Here is a 20,376-nt window from a genome sequence, read left to right as displayed (position 1 = left end):
CAGAGAAACCCTGTCTCGAAAAACAAAAAAAAAAAAAAAAAAAAAAAAAAAGATGTATTTTTATTTCATCTGTGTGGATGTTAGATTTTTGGTTTTTCAAGACAGGGTTTCTCTGTGTAGTTTTGGTGCCTGTCCTGGATCTCGCTCTGTAGACCAAGCTGGCCTCGAACTCACAGAGATCCGCCTGGCTCTGCCTCCCTGAGTGCTGGGATTAAAGGCATGCGCCACCACTGCCCAGCAGATGTTAGATTTTTAGGTCAACTTCTGCAGCAGAGAGGTTAGCTGTAGAGAAACCCTGTTTGAAAAAAAAATCAAAATGAATAAATAAAAAAATACAAGAAGATGCTTAGTCATATGCTGTATGAAAGAAGAGGTCAGCTCTGACTTACCAAGGCTTTATGCTGCCTGTATTCAGTCAACTCCTTGGAGGCCAAGTGTAGTCATAGTCCTGTCAGGCTTTCAATTCCCACCACCATGGGAATGGTTCTTAGATTTTTTTAGGTCAATTTCTGCAGCAGAGGGGTTAGCTGCAGATTCACCAAGAAAGAAGAGGTCAGCTCTGACTTTCCAAGTCTCTTTTGTGGTGGGCATTTGGTGGGCGGAGGTAAGAAGGTGATTGAAAGCAGATCAATGCTGCACTTCTGGTGGTAGGAATTGGGTGGGGTAGTGCCCTTCCAAGGGGCTCCTGCCTTTGGTGCAGCAGCTCTTTCTGAGCAGGCTGGTCAAGCATCTGGCCTAGTATGGTACTTTATTTCCTAGCTGTCTGCCAGTTCTTTAAGTTCTGTTAATGCCTTTGTGCTTTCTATTGTTTTATGAAAGTTTTCTGTCTTGATTTGATGGTTTATTTTGTGTGTATGAGTGTTTTGCCTGCATGTATGTATGTGTAGCACATTCATGACTTGTGCTGTAGAGGTCAGAAGACGGATTCGATACCCCAGAACTAATTACAAATGGCTGTGAGCCACTATGTGTTTGCTTGTAATAGAACCTAGGTCTTCTAGGAGAGCAACAAGTGCTCTTAACCACTGAGCTGTTTCTCCCAGACTTTGTTTTATTTTTTGAGACAGTCTTTGTAGCCCAGGCTAGCCTACAACTTAATATGTAGCCTAGGTTAGTCTTGAACCTTCATTGAACCTTCACAGTCCTCTTGCCTCAGCCTTCCGAATACTGGTATTACAACTGTGTGGCACTGCACCTGGCTGTGTAAGGCCTTTTTTCATGCTTTCCATTTGTCTGTGAGGGGGTTTTAGTCATACCTGAAAATCACTGAGAAAAAAACTCCAAACCGGATCATCCATTGGCCACAATATTGACTTGGCTGTTATCCTCTTAGTGTCAAAGGGTTTGCTTGGGGCCCTGCTGCAGGCCGCTGCCTTATGGTGGGACATGCACCCTGGCAAGATCCAGGACAGGCACCAAAACTACACAGAGAAACCCTGTCTCAGAACAACAACAAAAAAAGGAAAAAAGTTCTGACTGCTCGGTAGTGGTGGTAAATGCTTTTGATCTCAACACTCCGGAGACAGAGGCAGGTGAATCTCTGTGAGTTTGAGGCCAGCCTGGTCTACAGAATGAGTTTGAGGACAGCCAGGGTTATACAGAAAAAACCTGTATTGAAAAACCAAAGACACACAAATTCTGTGTGCCATGTGCATATGTGTCTCTGTGTGCATATGCCATGTGTATTTGGGTATCTGCAGAGACTAGAAGAGGGCATCCGATTGCCTGTAGTTAGGTTACAGGTGGTTGTGAGCCTCCTGATGATGCGGTAGGAACCAAACTCAGGTCCTCTTGAAGAACAGGAAATGCTCTTAGCCAACAGAGCCATTTCCCTAACCTCATCTTTTTACTTTCTTGATGGTACATTTTGAAGCATAAAGTTTTACATTTGATTAGTTTTATGTTTTCCCTCTCATGTGCCTTGAGTGTTGCATCTTGAGAAAACTTGGTCTTTCATGACATTGAATGCTAGTTTCTGTACTCAGTTTAACAACTTAAAGTCACTGGTGACTTGGAAAGAGCAGATCACACGGTCCAGATGTGAAGGTTAAGGCAGCAACAGAAGGGGCAAGATTAGGGATGCTCTTGTGGCTATAGGGTCGTGTTGCAGAGGACTGAGGAGCCATGTCTCGGCGTTCCTGCTTTTAAAATGGACAGGTGTTTAAATAGGAATGAAGAAAGAAGGACAAGGAATAATTGATAGCATAAACTTTCTGGGAAGGAGGAAGATAGTTGTGTAGGATTTCTACTGGCTGTCATACGAAGTTGCCACAGATTGAAAGAGCACAGAATTGTCCCTCCTGCTCTGTAGACTGGTGTGACTGAGAGTGGTGTAGCTCCTGTGAGATTGGTTATGTGGGTGAATGTGTCCTGTGCTGAGAGCAGGGCTGAGGAGGCCCGTGACTGGTGTTACACTTGTAAGGCTAACGCTGTACTTCAGTCCTGGATGGTGCATGAGCACAGCTGAGGAGTCAATTGGGACATGGTTGTGCCGAATGCACCAGCCTCCCTGTCCTGGGCATACTTCTGGGCTTCTCAAATTCCTATAAAGGCAGCCCTTCTGTGAAGGTGCTAGGTTGGACCCAGAACACCATCATCTCTTTGCTAGTTTACTTCCTGAATATAACCCCCAAATTCTCTCTTTGGGCTTTGCTTTCAAAGATCAAGTCTAAGCTGGACAGCAAGAGATGTGGGAACATGACTGGCCAAGGGCCATAGGGAATAGAGCAGTGAGCCTGGGCCAGGATGGTCCAGTGTGCAGTGTGGACAGAAGTCCTGTGAGTGTGGTGCAGACAACAGGATGGCCAGGGGTTTGGGGAGAGGACTAGCTTGGCAGGGTCTGCATGCTGTTCCCACAGATCTACAGAACAGCTGCTGTATAGCTGGGTGTCTGATGAGCTTCTTTAGCCAAGACTTGAGTGTGTGTGTGGCCACAGGGTGAGATCCAGATAGACATGCTTGTAGATATATTTAGGGTACTTCTGACTTACTCAGTTTCAATTTAGGATGAGTTTCTAGGGTGTAAGTTCATTGTAGGTCAAGGAATAGCTCCTGTCCTCAAGTTTGATGGAAACAAGAACAGAACAGAACATTTGCAGATACTGAAGTTGATGACACTCTGAAGTGACAAAGTGCCTGTGGATGCTCCTCTCTCCCAGTGTGGACAGGACAGGAAGCAGGGAGGACACTGCTCTGTACTGCAGCGCTCCATTTTCTTGCCCCGTCCATGTGGCAGTGGTCTTAGAGAATGTGCTATGAGGATCCTGGCATTCACAGATGGAGTGACAGCTTGTTGGAGCTTGTCAGTATTTAGCAAAATCCCTGAACCAGAGAACCCGATGAGACACAGATTCTCTGGTCTGTATTTTGGCAGAAAAGGTTTTCATATTTCCTGCATGGCACTTGAAATATATGTGGTAGAGGGCAAATGTTATGGTATTTCTTCTTTAATATTGGTGATCGATTCTTGAAAATCAACCATTCTTTGTTCTTCTTCCCTCCCATTTGCCCCCACTGTTCCTTCCAACCTTCCTTCCTTGCTTCCTTCCTTGCTTCCTTCCTTGCTTCCTTCCTTCCTTCCTTCCTCCCTCCCTCCCTCCCTCCCTCCCTCCTTCCCTCCCTCCCTCCCTTTCTTCCTCCCTTCCTTCTTCTTTCTAAGATAATCTCAATGTATCCCAGGTTAGCCTCAGATTCACTAACTTAAAAAGCTTTGCACCAACAGATTAGAAATCTGTTTATGGTTGAGAAAAGACTGAAATGACTGGAAAAAACATCAAGAACACAGCAAAGACAGTTAATAAGATGGAAGGCATGACAAAGAGGTTGATTGAGGGTGTGGAAGATTGAATGTCAATCATTCACCCAAGAGGTGGAGGTAGAGGCAGGAAAACTGAATTTGAAGCCAGCTTGAGCTACCGAGCAAGACTCAATCACAAAAGAAAATGAAACACTTGCTTTTAATCCTGGAAGAAGAGAAAACAGGATAATGAAATATTTAAAGAGATGTTAGCTAAAGAAAGTTATGGAATTGATAAAAGATTCAAATTTATACTTGATGGGAATACAGGTTATAATTCCTTTATCCATGGTGATACATATCAAGACCATTATGGATACCTAAAACTATGGATAGTGCCAATCCTATATATAGTGGCTTTTCACATACATGTGTGCATGCATACACTCATACATCTAAAGCCTTTCCATCTTAACAGGCACATATACTGTGGCCATAATTTCTGCAGTTCGTGATGAACAGGAAAACTAGCACAGATTTCTTTTTTTTCACTTTACAATTTCACAAGTAGAAGATTAATTTTGCCATGTATTGTAGCAGTCTCAGCATTTGGCTTTCTCTTTTTGGTTGTTTTTCTCTCTTCATTTAAAGGACATGTTTTCCAGCTTCTCTTTGATGTGTCTGTATTGCCAGCATCACTGTGGCCTTTATGAGTTTATTTCTGCTGCATAGCTTCACAGAGCTAGGCAACTGTACTCCTTAGCTGGTCTTTGCAGTCTGCCTGAGTCACTGTCCCTTTTACTGAAGAACGAAGCCTGTGGCCTCCAGGGCCATGGTGGCAGAGCAAAGCTATCGTTACCTCCCGAACCTCTGCAGAGGAAATAGTCTTTCCTTCACATTGCAGGCGTATATAGTTATGGCACCTTAATGTTAGAAATTCTAATTATCCCAGTAGCAAACACTACAAACAGTTGAACCAGTTATTGCTTCGTTCAAAATAACGCCCCCTTTCATAATCAGTTAATGTATGTCAGTGTTCAAAAGACTTGTAGCAGTGTAGTCAGTCTTAATGCTCAGCACCTTCCTCCAGCTGTTAAGTTCCCAGAGAGTGTGGGGCATCCTGTACAACTCTCTGTGTCTCAGCTGCTCACATGGGTTCTCTGGGTTCTGTTGGCATGAGTGGCAGATGAATTAATTAACATGCATTGTATTGAGTGGTGGACTGGATACTGTGTGTCCCGAGGGAGGGCCACAAGGAAGGAGGAGCTTGAATTAGCCACATAGGGTTAGGTAGATTTTTAAAGGCCAATTGGTGATGGCTCTTGGGTCTTGAAGTTCACGGCAGTATGCTTAGATGTTAGAGTTGTGGGTACAAGTAGCTGGCATTTTCCGGCATCTGTAGAAACCCTTTGAGATATTGTGAGGCATGAAAAGCAGCATCCTGCTGGCAACTACTAGATGCTGGAAATAGTCATTCAGGCCAGTTCTCACAATCCATAGTCTGTGTAGAAAGTTAGGCCTGAGGTTGGAGAGAAAAAAATCAGTTAACAGCACTTGCTGCTCTTGCAGGACCCAGGTTCAGTTTCCAGCACCCACATGATGGCTAAGAGCCATCTGCAATCAACTCCAGTTTCAAGGCATTTGACACCCTCTTCTGACCTCTGTGGCATCAGGCACACATGTGGTGTACATGCATACATGTAAGCAAAACACTCATAAACATAAAAACCAGGAATAAATCTTAATAGAAAGAAAGTTAGGCTGAAAATGGCAGCAGAGGCAGCCATGATGTGGCTACAGGAAGTCAGGTAATGAAATTAAACTTTGAAGGATGAACTTATTGCTTGGGTGGGAGCTCCACTTCAACCCCTGGCACCCTGGCATCCCTATAACCAAAGAGTCTGGAATGCTTGGAAGGAGTCTGGTGGAAGATCCACCTTAACTCCTCTCCCCATTTCTTTCCCTAAACCTGTCCCTTCAAAGCCTGCCAAACACAGCTCCTCCCCCAGGGAGGCTCAAGACCATTCCCACAGGGTATATAGGCAGCATCCCAGAAAACAGACATGTGATTCTTCTGGTCTCTCGGCCCGACTCCTCCCTGAGGGGCCAGGGAATCACCCAGGAATGTTCACCCATTAAACTTGGACTTTCCAGTTGGGTCTGATTCGGTTTGCTGCGTTAGCAGATAGGCCTTCAGGAGGCTTAAAACTTATCATTGACCCTCTGACAACTAGCTCGTTTTGGTTGATCTCTGTGGAAGTGGTTGCAATCCACTCTGAAAGAAAGCAGACCTGTAGGGTACTAATGGTAGAGGATGGGGAGAGCCTGTTTACCAAGGAGGGCACAACACTCAGGAAACTCACAAGATTCACTGATTATATACTTACAATAGATGGATTTTGAAATATGTACATCACCTGGACAGTGGGGAGAGTTTGCAGAAACCAAGAGGGTTAAGAAGCCGAAGTGTTCTCCTGGGAGACTTAGTTACTGTTCTGTTGCCGTGAAGAGACACCATATCCAAGGCAACTGATAAAAGGAAGCTGGGTGTTTGCTTATGGTTTTAGAGGGTTAGTACAGGATCATCATGGCAGGAAGCAGACAGTCATAGTGCTGGAGAAGTAGTTGAGAGCTTTATATCCCGATCCACAGGCAACAGGTGCAGAGAGAGCACTGGGCCTGGCATGGGCTTTTGAAACCTCCAAGCCCATCTCCAGTGACACACCTCCTCCAAGAAGGCCACACCTCCTAATCCTTCTCAAACAGTTCCATTAACTGGGAACCAAGCATTCAAACATATGAGCATATGGGAGACATTCTCATTCAAACCACCACAGAAACAAAATAGTAGGTAACAATGACCATTGCCTTGACTAGTGGACATTTTCCTGCAGACTAACCACACTGCTCTTAGGGAGGACTGGAGAGACCTTTGCAGGGCTGGGAGCACAAGGTCCCATGAGATGTGAAGTCTGGCTGTCCTGCTATGGAAAATGTCTTGGGCTGAAGACACCCTTATACTCATCTCTCCTTTAATTGGATGATATGTTTTGTTTTCCCTTAAGGTATACAGCATTTGTGTTCATTTCTCCTTTTTACTTCATGTGGAGAAGGCGCTGCTTCTATTTTTTGCTGAGGTAAGATCAAATTTATGAGTCAGTGAGCTGGGCAGTGGTGGTGCACACCTTTAATCCCAGCACTCAGGAGGCAGAGCCAGACAGATTGTTGTGAGTTCGAGGCCAGCCTGGTCTACAGAGTGAGGAGATCCAGGACAGGCACCAAAACTACACAGAGAAACCTTGTCTCGAAAAAAACCAAAAAAACCAAACCAAAACAAAAAAAGGGTCGGTGAAGCTGGGCATGGTGGCACACACCTGTAATCCCAGTACTTGGGGAAGGGAGGCAGGAAGATAGTTCTAGACCAGCCTGGTTGTGTAGTAAGACCCTGCTCAAACAAAAAACAAAACTCAAGCACCAACATTTTCTGTTCAAATGGTTCCTGCTTTATAGGAATACTTTAACCAGAGTATGATTTGAACATGAACTCAAAATTCAAAATAAACTATAATGCTTCTAGCTAAAAATCATAAGTAGCTGGTATTTGAAATGCTGGGGTTTATGGAAGACTTCTGAGTTGAACACATAGTTCTCATCTTAAATGAAAAAGTTTTGTTTTTTTGTTTTTTGTTTTTGAGACAGAGTCTTGGTATGTAGCTCTAACTGGCCTGGAACTCATTATGTAGACCAGACTGGCCTTGAATTCACAGAACTCTACTTGTCTTTTCCTTCCTAGGGTGGAATTGAAGTGGGATTATACGGCTTGAAAAATAAATTTATAGTAACATGATTGTGAGACACAATCAATGGAGTATTCTTATTTTTTCTCTTTGAATTTCCAAGGCTTGGGTAACAGACCCAGATCTATGAAAATATCAGTGGCCCTCCTCCTGAGTATTGCTTGGAAATGTAGCACTCAGTATTAGTCAAAGCATAAATTATCTAGGCACCATTTGGCTCCTTCTCTAGCAGCTACTGAGATGCCTACTGAGCAACCAGCCCCATAGAAAGAATGGCTGGGCTGTAATGGTCCTGTTGCTCTGTCCTGGAGAGACAGCAGTGCCTGCCACCAAAGTTCTTGGGAACCCATAGGATTGGTGGTCTTAGGTACAGCCCAGGCTCTGCTTTGCCACAGTCCAGCCCACATGTCCTCTGAGAGGAGCATAAGCCACATTCTCATTGGAACCTGTAGCTTCTGCATAGTTTCATGCTTCCAGACAAGAAACAGCATGGGTACACCCACGTCTCTAGGTTAATGTGGGGATAGTCAAGGAAGCTCCAGTAATAGCAGGGGTTCCAGTACAATCAAAAGAGACCAAGCTAAGGTCAGAGAGGACCATGGTCCAGTGGTTTCCACAGGCACTGCAGTCTCTTAGTACTGATGATAGTACACACTCAAACTCATAGGATTCACTGAATTGTGTACTTAAAAATGGATGAAGTGTGTTTGTGTGTGTGTGTGTGTGTGTGTGTGTGTGTGTGTGTGTGTGTGTGTGTGTGTGTTTATTGAGACAGGGTTTCTCTGTATAGTAGCTTTGGAGCCTGTCCTGGAACTCACTCTGTAGATCAGGCTGGCCTCAAACTCACAGAGATCCGTTTGCCTCTGCCTCCTGAGTGCTGGAATTAAAGGCGTGCACCACCACCGCCTGGCAAAAATAGGTGGGTTTTGAATTAAGAACATTCTATGTCAGTAAAACCTTTTTAATAAAGACAAGCTTACCAAAATGTGATTGGCTAGGAGGGATGCAAGGTCAGGGAGAGGCAGTGTCACTGTTTGAAGGGAAAGCGTGAAAGCTAAAGGCTCAAAGCACTGGCTTTCCTAACTTGAATGCTGAAGGCCATTGGAAGCTTAGATCCTGTCCGTGGTACCCAACATGGGTAAGGTTGGCAGGCCATGCCCGAACTCCGTCAGCCAGGGCTTTTCTGCTCTGCAGCAGCTTCTCAGGGATCCAGCCAGCACCAGAAGAACTAGAAGCCTTTAACTAGACCATGATGGCACTCCCTGTGTCCTTAGGTAGAAGGGAAGAGGCTCTCTGTATTCAGCCACTGCCCTGTATCACTACCTCTTCACACCATCATTGGGTTTTCAGTTCTAGTGTGTGAATGTTGGGGGATATGCATCCCAGCCACACTAAATAGGAAGTGAAAAGCAAGACTAAACAGGTCTGTAACTAGAATTCTGGGGGCAAAAAAACGGAGAAAACAAAGGCCACCAGTACAATAGAAGTTAAAGTACCATGGGAGTGGGTTTGAGTCTAGCTGTTGGAGACAGTTGCAGCCAAGCCTGAGTCCATCTCCTCTGTTGGTGCCTTTGCTCTTTCTACTGTGGTGTAGCCCAGGTGGGATGGGAGCTGCCTGAGGCCAGAATGACCTTGAGCTCTTGATTTTTTTGCCTATACCTTTGTAGCAGGAAGAGAACAGGCCTATATGTCACTGCCCCAGTTTAGAAAATACTAGAGAATCAAATTTAGGGCTTTTGTTTGTGCTAAACTGGCACTCTACCCACTGAACTACAATTCCCAGCCCCGTTTGTGGCCTCTGTGAGGGCTGACTTCAAGTGGTTGTAGGGAACCGTACCCATTGACCCAACTTGGTACTGTGTCCAGTTTATGGCCACATGCTCAAAGGGGACCACTCCAATGCTAAGAGGGGCACCATGAAGGAGGGGGTCTCCTATGGAAGAGGAGAGACAGAGGAACATATCAGAAGGGCTCCATGGGAGCATTAGGGGCTTCATAACTAGAGGACACATGTTGAGCTTTTGACATGGACCTTAGCCTTGTGTTTTGATGCTTGGTCCCTAGCTTGTAGAACCATTTTCAAGGCTGTGGGGCAGGGCTAGTGGAGGTAGGTTACTAAGGCCTTTCAAGACTGCTTTCAAGATCTGGCCACAATCTCTTGTTCCTGCTCAGCCATTATGTGAAGAGCCACTCTGCCACATGTCTTATGCCATGCCTTCCCTAGCATGATAGACTGAAATCCTCCTGAAACCAGGAGCAAAAACCCTTTCCTTTCTGTCAGATATTTTAGTCACAGAGGTGCGAAAAGTAGCTAATACGCTGAGCATCACATGGTATTAGTAGATGTATAATAAATGAAGCAGCTGAGGCAAGACTGGTTTGTCACGGTCTCAGCTGAGGTCAAGTACAGTCAACACTTCATTCATATGAACTTACTTATTGGGATAGGTCTTAAGGTTTCTGTTGATGTGATAGAACACCATGACCAAAAGCAGGTTGGGGAGGAAAGGGTTTATTTGGTTTATATATCCTGAATCACAATCCACTGAAGGAAGAAGCCAAGGCGGGAATTCAAACAGGGCAGGAACCTGGAGGCAGGAGCTGATGCAGAGGCCGTGGAGGAATACTGCTCACATGCCTTGCTCAGCCTGCTTTCTTATAGAACCCAGGGCCACCAACCCAGGGGTGGCCCCACTCACAATTGACTGTACCATCCATCCCACATCAAGTCACTAAAAAATACCCTACAGGCTTGCTACAGCTGGCTTGGGTTTTTGTTTTGTTTTGTTTTTTTCCTTTTGGTTTTTCGAGACAGGGTTTCTCTGTGTAGCCCTGGCTCTCCTGGAACTCACTCTGTAGACCAGGCTGGCCTCAAACTCAGAGATCCGCCTGCCTCTTGCCTCCCCAGTGCTGGGAGTAAAGGTGTGCACCACCATGCTCGGCTTGTACAGCTAAATTTTATGGACGCATTTTCTCAATTGAGGTTTCCTTCTCTCAGATGACTAGCTTGGGTCAAGTCAACATAAAAATTAGCCATGACAGGATAGCTAACTGATTTATTCTTTTGTCCAAACTCAGCAATGTATCATACATAGTATACATTTCCTACAAGGCAGTCTCATCATGACAGCTGATGCAGCTGAGTGATGAGGTTGATTTGTCTAGCAAGTTGTATAGTATGTTCTGCCTTCCTCATTGGCTCTAAACCCAACCACATGACTTCCTCGTCACTGCCTGTCTATGCAGACCTCCAGGTCTCTATGTGGTACTGGGATTAAAGGCATGTGTCACCATGCTGGCTATATCCTTGAACACCAGACTTTGCCTGCCATGTGATCGGATTAAGGGTGTGTGCTACCACTACCAGACTTCTGCTTAATGGCTTGTTCTTAACTCTGATCCCCAGGCAACTTTATTTATTAACATACAAATAAAATCACATTTCAGCACAAATAAAATATCACCATAGTATAGTCAGTAGTTTGGCTTATTATGGGAGTTCTGTTTGGCTGTTGGTTTGTTTCAAAGTAAGTGGAGGGAGGAGCTGGGCATGGTGACACACGCCTTTAATCCCAGCACTCAGAAGGCAGAGACAGGGAAATCTGTGAGTTCAAGGCCAACCTGGTCTACATAGCAAGTTCCAGGACAGCCAGGGCTATATAGCGAGAGACCCTGTACACACGTACGTACACACACACACACACACACACACACACACACACACACACACACACACGGAAAGAAAAAGTCCAAGGAAGCTGTTTCCTGGCAACAGGAAGTCTGAGCTTACTCAGCACGGGCAGCACAGCCACCAGGATCTGGGCACAGCCTGTGATGATCCTGCCAGCTCTGAGATCCTCATACCTGTGAGCCCTGTGCTGAGTTCTCAGGGACTCCCAGGGCTGCTGAGTCTGCCTGATGCTGCTCCTACTTTGGGTACAATGCTGCTTTTTCACTTGGCTCTTTCCCCATGCTAGCAGATGACTGACTCAGACCCTGTCTTCTCAGTTGGCTCTTGGCTTCTTGACTGGGAGGCCTTTATTTGTTGTCTTCTTTTGGCTCGGTTCACTCTTTTTGTCTTTGAATTGGGAGGGAGCTTGGTAGGGTAGCGTCAGTCTTCTGACATTTGTTGGGAGCTCACTTTGTCCCCTGGTATGTGGTCAGTTTCAGAAATGCTCCACGAGCTGCTCAAAGAAGCAGTGTCTTGCTTCCTAAGAACAGCATTCTCTGCACCCACCAGATGGGTTCCGGTTAGCTGGGTCACAGCCTCCTGCCAATCACAGTTGTAGATCCCGCTTCTCTTTTGAAGTCTGGCCCTTTACTCTCTGTCTGCGAGGCCATGGACTAATTCTGGAGTCCCCTTGTCTGTATAAAGGAGGGATCCTGCCAGCACCAGTGAGCCACCCAGCGTCTTTCTACTCGTGGCCCTCTGAATTCCTTGTCCTTTTGTGAAGTCACACAGTATTTAACAAGGAGCATACGTTCCAAAGATGTGTATGATCAGGCTGTTTTGTCATGCTAACCCCGTAGAGTGGACTTCTGTGACGACAGCTATGGCATCGCCAGGCTATGGCTGTCACAGTTCCGCCATTGCTGTCTGCAGCTGTCTGCAGCTGGGTCTGCATCTTTAAAAACACTGCCGGACTCTGGGTGTGCTGGTGCACCCCTTTCACTCCAGCGCTCCGAGCAGAGGCAGGTGGAGCTCTGTAAGCTTAAGGGCACCCTGGCTGCATAGTGGGATCCTGTCCCCAGATACCTTGCCTATGACCTTATTCTTAGCTAGGCCACCGGTTCATTTGCATTTATTATAATTATACTGTGTTTGAACATAGTTTTGCCACCTTTGCACTCTGTCTAGAATTTTAGGAATGAGCCATATTTTTCCTCCTTTTGGGCCCATTTTTGACTATATTCCCCCAACTATAAATTGGAATTTATTCAGCTCCCATAATGGATACTTTAAAATATAGAATTTATTTATCAAAACCAAGAATTTAACTGGGTATGGTGACAAATGTCTGTAACCCTAGTACTCCAGAGACTAAGGCAGGAGGATCAGCAAGGCCAGCCTGGACTACAGAATGAGATCTTGCTCCAAAAAATAAACATCTAAAATTCATCTTCATTTTTGGCCTTCCTCAAATGTCTCAGCCTGGAACTCTCAGGCCCACCAGTGTTCACCTTTGTCCCACCTTTGGTTGTCCTTGCTGCTGCTGTTCTAGTCACACTATTACATGCGTACTTTCCTGATTCTGAGGGCCAGGCCATGGCATTGATTTCTGTAGGCCCCAAGTTCAGGACAGCATCCTTCTCTCTCACCATACATACTCTACCAGGTTGGAGTCTCCTCCACATCCATTCTTTTTTTGTTTTTTTAATATGGCTAGCACAGTGCAAGGTCAGCTACAAGCCAGGGCCTCAGGGGGCAGCACAAGTGGTCCCCTCTCTCTTCTGGGATCAGCTGGTTTCTTAGTCTTTGGCCTCTTGGGCTCGGAGCATTCCTAACTGCTCACAGGTCTCTATCCAACAGCAGTACTTGGCCATGCAAATGTTCTCTTTAATCCGGTTATCTCCTAGTTAGCACTGATCTGCAGTCCGAGAGTAGAGCAGGCTCCATAACCGGGGCTGGCAGCTCTCATGGCCCTTTCCAGTTCCTTCTTGTTGCTTGGCAGGGTTACTTGCTGTAGTTCAGCTTCTGCTTATCTGAAGATGTCACAGAAAAAAAGACTGACAGATGAGTTTCCTGAAAGAGTTGACTGTGTGTTGTAAGGACATGTTTATCAGTGTTCCAGAACTTTCATTCAGTATCTTTAGTGACTTTCTCAGAGGTGGTAGAAGGCAGCATGGCCTCAGCCTCCCCGGGCACCTGTGGTACAAAGAGGTACCTATTGGAGCACAGCGGTGGGTGTGTGGTCTTCATTTTCTGTTTGCATCCTTCATGTCACCTGTCTCGGTCCTACACGCTACAGGAGAGATGCGTCTCTTCCTATTATTTTCTCACGAGAAGTTTACTTTCATGACAGCCTCACCTCCTCCATTAGCTCTGTCTTCTCTGCAGGACTGTCTTCAGTCGCTACTTCCAAAGGAGATGAGCATGCCAGGCTACCCCTAAACCCAGCCTGGTTCTGGCCTAGAGCTAGAGTTGTTTTATCCTTAGGGAAGCTAGACATGAGCTTTTAGTTTGTGGTCAGTCATACTTGATCAGTACCTTCTCCATCAACAGAGACTGGGAAGGCGTGACTGGAGCTCTGTGGTGGATTGTGTGAAAGCCCAGAAATGACTTTCTTTTCCATTTCTGAGAAGCATCCTGGTTAACCTTGGTACTCACCGGTGCTGTTTACTGCTGCTTGCCTCAGGGTCTTTTCTAGGCTGACTTATATGGGTTTTTCTGTTCCTGACAATTTGTGCACTTTCGTTAGGAGGTTGGTGTTTTCTGTGCAAGCATAAGAACTAGTTAGGGAGACCCTGGGCAAGTTCCGAGTCAGGGGAGAGTCATGTGTGGTCCTAGCGGAAGACAGGAGGACTGATCAGGAGGTGGTCCAAGGTCACTGTGGTGACAGCCAGGGCAGCATAGAGCAGTGGCTGGCCAGCGGGGGTGGGGGGTTGTCAGTGGTGAGCAGCTCCTCCTTCAACTGTTCTACCAAGTGGGCCTTGAGGATGCTCACCAGCTCTTCCTGAGGGATGGCTCTTGTCCCAAGCATTTTCAGGTACTGCTCTGTTTTCCAGAGAGCAGGAAAGATCGTGTTGATCACTTTGGCTGTTTCCTTCCCAACCCACCCCAAGACACAATGGCTACTTCAGAGACTATTGCCACAGGGTTCCTGCTGGTCAGTATTGTGGCTCCTTTCCTGACCTTACAGTTACCACTGGATCCTGTGTCCTGTGCAGACATGGAGATGGTGTGAGAGGGTCTCAAAGGTGGTACTAAAGTTGTCCTTAATCCTCATCAGTTCACTGTTCCCTCAATGTCAGGCTCCTCTGTGGAGGGTCACGTGCTGGCATAGTCACACAGGCATGGCCACCCGAGCATGTACTCATGTGCAGCCCACCAGTTCTGGAGATAGTGAAGAAGAGCTGGCTGCGTGAGGGTATTGCTGGCACTAGGAACAGATTGCTGTTTCCGGGGCTCATTCTCCAAACAGACCCCATCAGGAGCCAGCACAGAGCGTCCTCTGTTCCAGAACTCCGTGTAGGAAGTTGGAATTGAGAACCTTCTCGCCCACTCATGACCGGAACTTTCCCACAGTGAGGGATGGGAGGAGGAGCAATCAGCACTGGGGAGGGAGGTTGGTAATCAGAGGCCCTGGTGCTGTCATGTGAGTGGCATCTGGCCTACTCCCTAGGTGTCTCAAGCCTTAGAGTGTGCTGTGACCAAGTCTGTCCTTCATTGGGAAGTGGGCATACTGTGTTCTGGACGGGACCTTCCTAAAACAGGCCCTGGCTCTGAGTGCTATGTCTCCCTTATCTGCCAGCTGTCTTGACATCAACACAGGCCTTTAACTGTGGTTACTCTCTGCTAATAAGTCAGATAGAGACGGAAAAGGCCTGCCCGCCTCCAACTACATCCTACATGGCAGTAAAAAGTATGATAAAATGCCCAGGAAAGGGTAGCCACTATTAGGTGATGCAAGCCATTCCTACCTGAATATTGCCTCCACTATATACCAGGCATCTCTAAAGAAGATTGACAGAACCAGGCATGGTAGTGCACACCTATAATAATAGCACTGGAGAGGCTGAGGCTGGAGAACCAGCAATTCAAGGCTATTCTCCAGTATATAGTGAATTTGAGACCAGGCTGGACTACATGAGACATTGTCCAAAGAAAGAAAGAAAAGCAATAATAGCAGGAAGCTGTAAGATAAAGCTACATCCTTTTTTGACAGCTTCTATATATTCTGCAGGTCCTAAACATCAAGTCCAGAATTAACCATGTGGGTACAGGAGCGTAGGGGCGAAATATACCAGGATGTCCCAGGCACAGCAGTGTCCAGCTCTGGGACCCTTCGAGTAAGTACTTATCCCCTCCAACAGGAAACAAGATGCTGAGCCCTGAGTCTACTGCCCACTGTGACCTGTGTGAGTCATTCTGAGGCCTGACCCTTTATGGTATCTTCTTAGCCTAGTCCTGCCTGGCAAGGTCGCCCATCCTCTGACAGTGAAGGGAAGTTGGCAGTGATTGGTCCTTCAGCTGTGTCAAAAGTGTAAAATGGACTTTCTCAGGGCTAGTTCATTAAGTAGCTAGGCCTTGGCATCACTGGAAGGTGTCTCCCTAGTATTCCATCAATAAATATTTTGATGGAATCCATCAGAACAGTTGGGTACTTCTGACAGGACAGCAGTACTTCTTTCCTATCTTGTAGCAGCTGTGAAAAGAGCAAAGAGTAGTGTCCATGGCCATGGCCTAATGCAGATGCTTGTATACCTCCATGCCTCAGGTCCACAAGAAGAGTCCAGGCCTAAGGAGCCAGGCCAGCTGGGATGGGTGAGCCCAGACAGGAAAGTGAGAGATCCCCAAGAAAACAAACGAGAACGGAATGAGCATAGGGACACTAATATAAATCAACACATCACTGTTGAAAATAGAATTTAAAAATCAATGCAGAAGGCATAAGCAGAATGTAAAACTGTACAGGAAAGAACAGACAGTCCTGTGAAAGCAGCCTGTGTGTGAGAGGAAGTTCCATCGGGGAAGCAAAGGTGCACAGTGGCTTACAAAACTCCTGTCTTCTTTCTGGTTATCATGTGTGTATTCTGCTTTGGATTTACCTTTATTTGTCTTGTGTGAGTGTGGGTATACGTGTGCCATGGTGCACATGTGGAAGTCAAGAGACTGTTTATGGGAGTAGGTTCTCTCCTTCCACTGTGTGAGTGCAGAGATTGAACTCTGAACTCCTGTTGTCAAGCTTGGCAGCAGCAGGTGCCCTACCCACTGAACTCTCTCTGGGCCCTGTTTTTGTTTTGTAAGCCAGATCTTGCCAGCTAACCCAGGCAGATCTGGGATTAAGTTCTTCCCACTTTTGCCCCCTGAACATTGGGACTGTTGATGTGCATCACCATGCCTGGCTCTTTTCTGCTTTTTGTTCTTTGAAGAGGATTTTTCTTTCTCTCTTTCCTTTGGGCTAAGTGGGGTCTCTGGCAAAGACCCAATCCGAACTGGAGTGAGGTGTTCACCTACTAGCCTCATGATCCTTGCTGAACTCAGGCCCAACAGTGGCCATTCAAATGTGTGGCCAGTTATTACTGGAGTCAGAAATCCTTATACATGGCAACAACTACAGTCTTCATGCTTGAGTGTGGTGTCTGAGTTCCTCTTTTCCCCTTCTCAGAAAAGTTTAAGATCTGATCCTAGAAAACAGAGAGAGAGAGAGAGAGAGAGAGAGAGAGAGAGAGAGAGAGAGAGAGAGAGACCAGACAGACAGACAGACTGACAGACTGGTCCTGAAGCTAGATATGGTAATTTATACCTGTAGTCCCATCACAGAGGACTGAGGCAAGAGGATTCCTATAAGATCAAGGCCAGCCTGGACAAGATAGTGAGTTCTTGGCTAGCCTGGTCTGTAGAGTGAGACCCTTTCTCAAACAAAAACAAAAAACATGCAACAAAACTAAGAACAAAGCTGGTCTTGGCTGACTGTCCTGTAGTTTGCTAACTGGCTGGCCCTGAGGAGAGCAGTCACGGAGAACAGCTACGGGAGGCTTGGAGAGCTGTATGTACCCTTGCTGCTGCTTACTGGGCTGCTCTGTGCTCAAGTGGGTTGCCAGCATCGGGCTTGGAGAATGAGGCATTGTGTGCCCAGCACACAGTTGTGCTTTCAGAATGTGAACTGTGAACCAGTTCTTTGTGCGGGACTTGGAAAGCTCCCTACAGATGGCCTTGGGAGTGGACCTCAGGCCTTCTGGAAATGCTGGGTAACCAAAGACATATTCATTCTAATTCTTCCTTGAAACTCACTAAAATGAACAAAAAGAGTGAAAAGCCAGCAACAAGATCTCTTCTTCAGTGAATCTGAGAGCAGCCATAGACCAAAGAGGATGCCAGCCAGATGGAGAAGAAGAGCTGCAGTCAGTGTAGTCCCGAAAAGCCAGGCTCTTGTGGAGCAGGAGTGACTTTAAGGAATGCTGTTGGAGAGTGAGCATTTGCTTAGAATGGGGTCTGTGGTTCATCTGGAGCCTTGTAAGAGGGGCACTGCAGCATCTGGGGAGGAATAGGACCGAGTGTCCCAGCTCTCTAAGATCCGTACTCTCAGGATGAAATCAGGAAGGAGAGGAGAAGAAAGTTGCTGTGGAGCTGCACACGTTTTCTTTAGACCAGTGGCGCTGTCCTCCCCCTCCCTCCCTCCCTCCCTCCCTCCCTCCCTCCCTCCCTCCCTCCCTCCCTCCCTCCCTTCCTCTCTCCCTCCCTCCCTCCCTCCCTCCCTCCCTCCCTCCCTCCCTCCCTCTCCCTCCCCAAGTGGGCCAAGTGCAGTCACCAGCAGATACACTGGCCTGCCCAGGCAGTCAATGCCTTAAACTCCCAGCAGATGATTGGCTCAGCTAAGAGGAAACGTTCTATAGCCCATTTCCTTGCCTTAGTTGCTCAGAAATCTTCTGGAGGCGAAGCTGGAGAGATACACTGCTCAGTGATTAAGAGCACTGTTCTTCCCAAGGACAGTTTGATTCACAACTGTCCCAGCAGCTCCAGCCCCCTCTCCTGGCCTCCAAGGGCAGGCACCAGGCTTATGTACGTGTGGTGCACAGACGTCCTTGTGGGGAAAACACCCACACACATTACTGAGAGAAAGAAAGAAGCGTCCTGGAGGCTTCCTTCCCTGAACCACCAGGGAAAGAACTTCTTGACTGTCTGTCCTTGAGGTGTTGCTGTGTGGTAGATTTGGAGTCTCAAACTGCCAGTGACACACAGCCTGACCCAAACCATGGCAAAACAGAGCCTGAGGTGAGGGTCATGAGAACCTGCCTAGGGTTTCTTGCAGCTTCATAGTCCAAGTGAACCTTCGGCCACTGCTGGCCTGAGTCGGGCATTTGTTGTGAATGACTGCAGTATAAGCTAATACCAGAAACTTAACTCCCAGGTAGAGCCTGGGAGAAGCTTTGGTAGAAGATGGTTCTGAACAGCATCTAATTTGGGGCCACCCTAGGTCAATCCTGCTCCTTCCTCATTTAAAAGACCCTGTAGAAGTTGGGGTGTGGTCCAGTGATAGAGCATTGTGCAGCATATATAAGGCTCTGGATTCCATCTCCAGGACTGCAAATAATAGTAATAAATAAAAGAGATAATTCAGAACAAAGGGGTACTCTTGTGTAGACTCTGAGAGAAGGAGAATAAAGGGAAAGAACACAGCTAAAGAGAAATCTAGAGTCAACTCAGGAAACAGAGGAATTCTACCCGGAGCCCTCTATGTGTACTACAAACTCTACAAAATTGAAATCTGTAACAGAGAGAAAAGGCTCAAACAATGTCAGTAGACACGTGAGCTGGGAGCTGAGGAAAGTAGATAGTAAACTACACAGGAGAATGAGAGAAATAGTAGTCCCTGGAGAACAGGCCATTGGAAAGCATGCTATGTGGAGAGAAGTGGAGAGTTTGGGAAACAAGGCCAGGCAGAAGGGCCAGGACAGCAGAGGTTGATGCTGTGGTTCCTGTCCAGATGTGGAGAAGAAATAGTTCCACTGACGGAAGGGAAGATGAACGCAAGAGCGGGCTGATGGCATCTTGTGCTGTTCTGTTGCTGCGAAGAGACATTTCATTCTGGGACTCGCTTACAGTTTCAGAGGCTTAGTCCATCATGGCAGGAAGCAGACAAGCATGCCATCAGAGCAGTAGCTGAGAGCAGCAGACAGAGAGGGTAGGCCTGGTGTGGCCTTTGGAAACCTCAGAGCCCACCCCTAGTGGCACACCTCCTTCAGCAAGGCCACGCCTTCTAATCCTTCCCAGTTCACCAGCTGGGTACTAAGCATGCCAATCACGAACCTATGAGGGCCGTTCTCATTCAAACCACCACAGAAGGTGTAAGTCTTTCGTGTTGAAAAGAGCAGGACCAAGATGATCATGTGGTTTTCTTCTTTCAGTTTGTTTATATGGGGATTACATTGACAGATTTTTGTATGTTGAAAAATCCCTGCATATCTGGGATAAAGCCTACTTGGTCATGATGGATGATGTTTTTGATGTGTTCTTGGATTCGGTTTGCCAGTATTTTACTGAGTATTTTTGCGTCAACATTCATGAGTGAAACTGGTGTGTAATTCTCTTTGTTGAGTCTTTGTGCGGTTTGGGTATCAGAGTGACTGTGGCCTCACAGAAAGAATTTGGCAATGTTCCTTCTGTTTCTATTTTGTGAAATACTTTGAAGAGTATTGGTATTAGCTTTTCTTTGAAGGTCTGGTAGAATTCAGTGTTAAAACCATCTGGCCCTGGGTGTTTTTTGGTTGGGAGACTTAATGACTGACTGGTTCTATTTCCTTAGGGGTTATTGGTCTATTTAAATTATTTATCTGATCTTGATTTAACTTTGGTAAGTAATATCTATCAAGAATTCTGCCCATTTCTTTTAGATTTTCCAATTTTGTGGAGTACAGGTTTTTGAAGTATGACCTGATGATTCTCTGTATTTCTTTTTCTTTTTCTTTTTTTTCTTTCTTTTTTTTGTTTTTTGTTTTTTGTTTTTTGTTTTTCGAGACAGGGTTTCTCTGTGTAGCTTTGTGCCTTTCCTGGAACTCACTTGGTAGCCCAGGCTGGCCTCGAACTCATAGAGATCCGCTTGGCTCTGCCTCCCGAGTGCTGGGATTAAAGGCGTGCGCCACCACCGCCTGGCCAGATTCTCTGTATTTCCTTGGAGTCTG

General features: G+C 46.4%; 1 protein-coding gene across 14 annotated transcripts in view; it reads left to right on the top strand.

The window, feature by feature from the left end:
* The window catches only part of Arhgap39 (Rho GTPase activating protein 39), a 104,986-nt gene that overhangs the window by 25,898 nt on the left and 58,712 nt on the right, over positions 1-20,376 (top strand). For 2 of the 14 annotated variants that reach the window (XR_013046463.1, XM_076556191.1), the window contains exons 1-2: positions 14,776-14,849; positions 15,438-15,543. The exons of 6 other annotated variants lie outside the window; for them this stretch is intronic. The gene's annotated coding sequence lies outside the window, so the exon portion shown is untranslated. Of the gene's footprint in view, positions 1-6,801; positions 6,874-14,754; positions 14,850-15,437; positions 15,544-20,376 lie in introns of those variants that run through there. 6 more of the 14 variants (XR_013046464.1, XM_076556192.1, XM_076556185.1 and 3 more) reach the window with 5 other exon arrangements.

Source organism: Peromyscus maniculatus, chromosome 20, assembly GCF_049852395.1.
Source record: "Peromyscus maniculatus bairdii isolate BWxNUB_F1_BW_parent chromosome 20, HU_Pman_BW_mat_3.1, whole genome shotgun sequence".
Taxonomy (NCBI): Eukaryota; Metazoa; Chordata; class Mammalia; order Rodentia; family Cricetidae; genus Peromyscus; species Peromyscus maniculatus.
The sequence above is the reverse complement of the archived record's forward strand: the minus strand, read 5'-3'. Positions and strand labels throughout refer to the sequence as shown.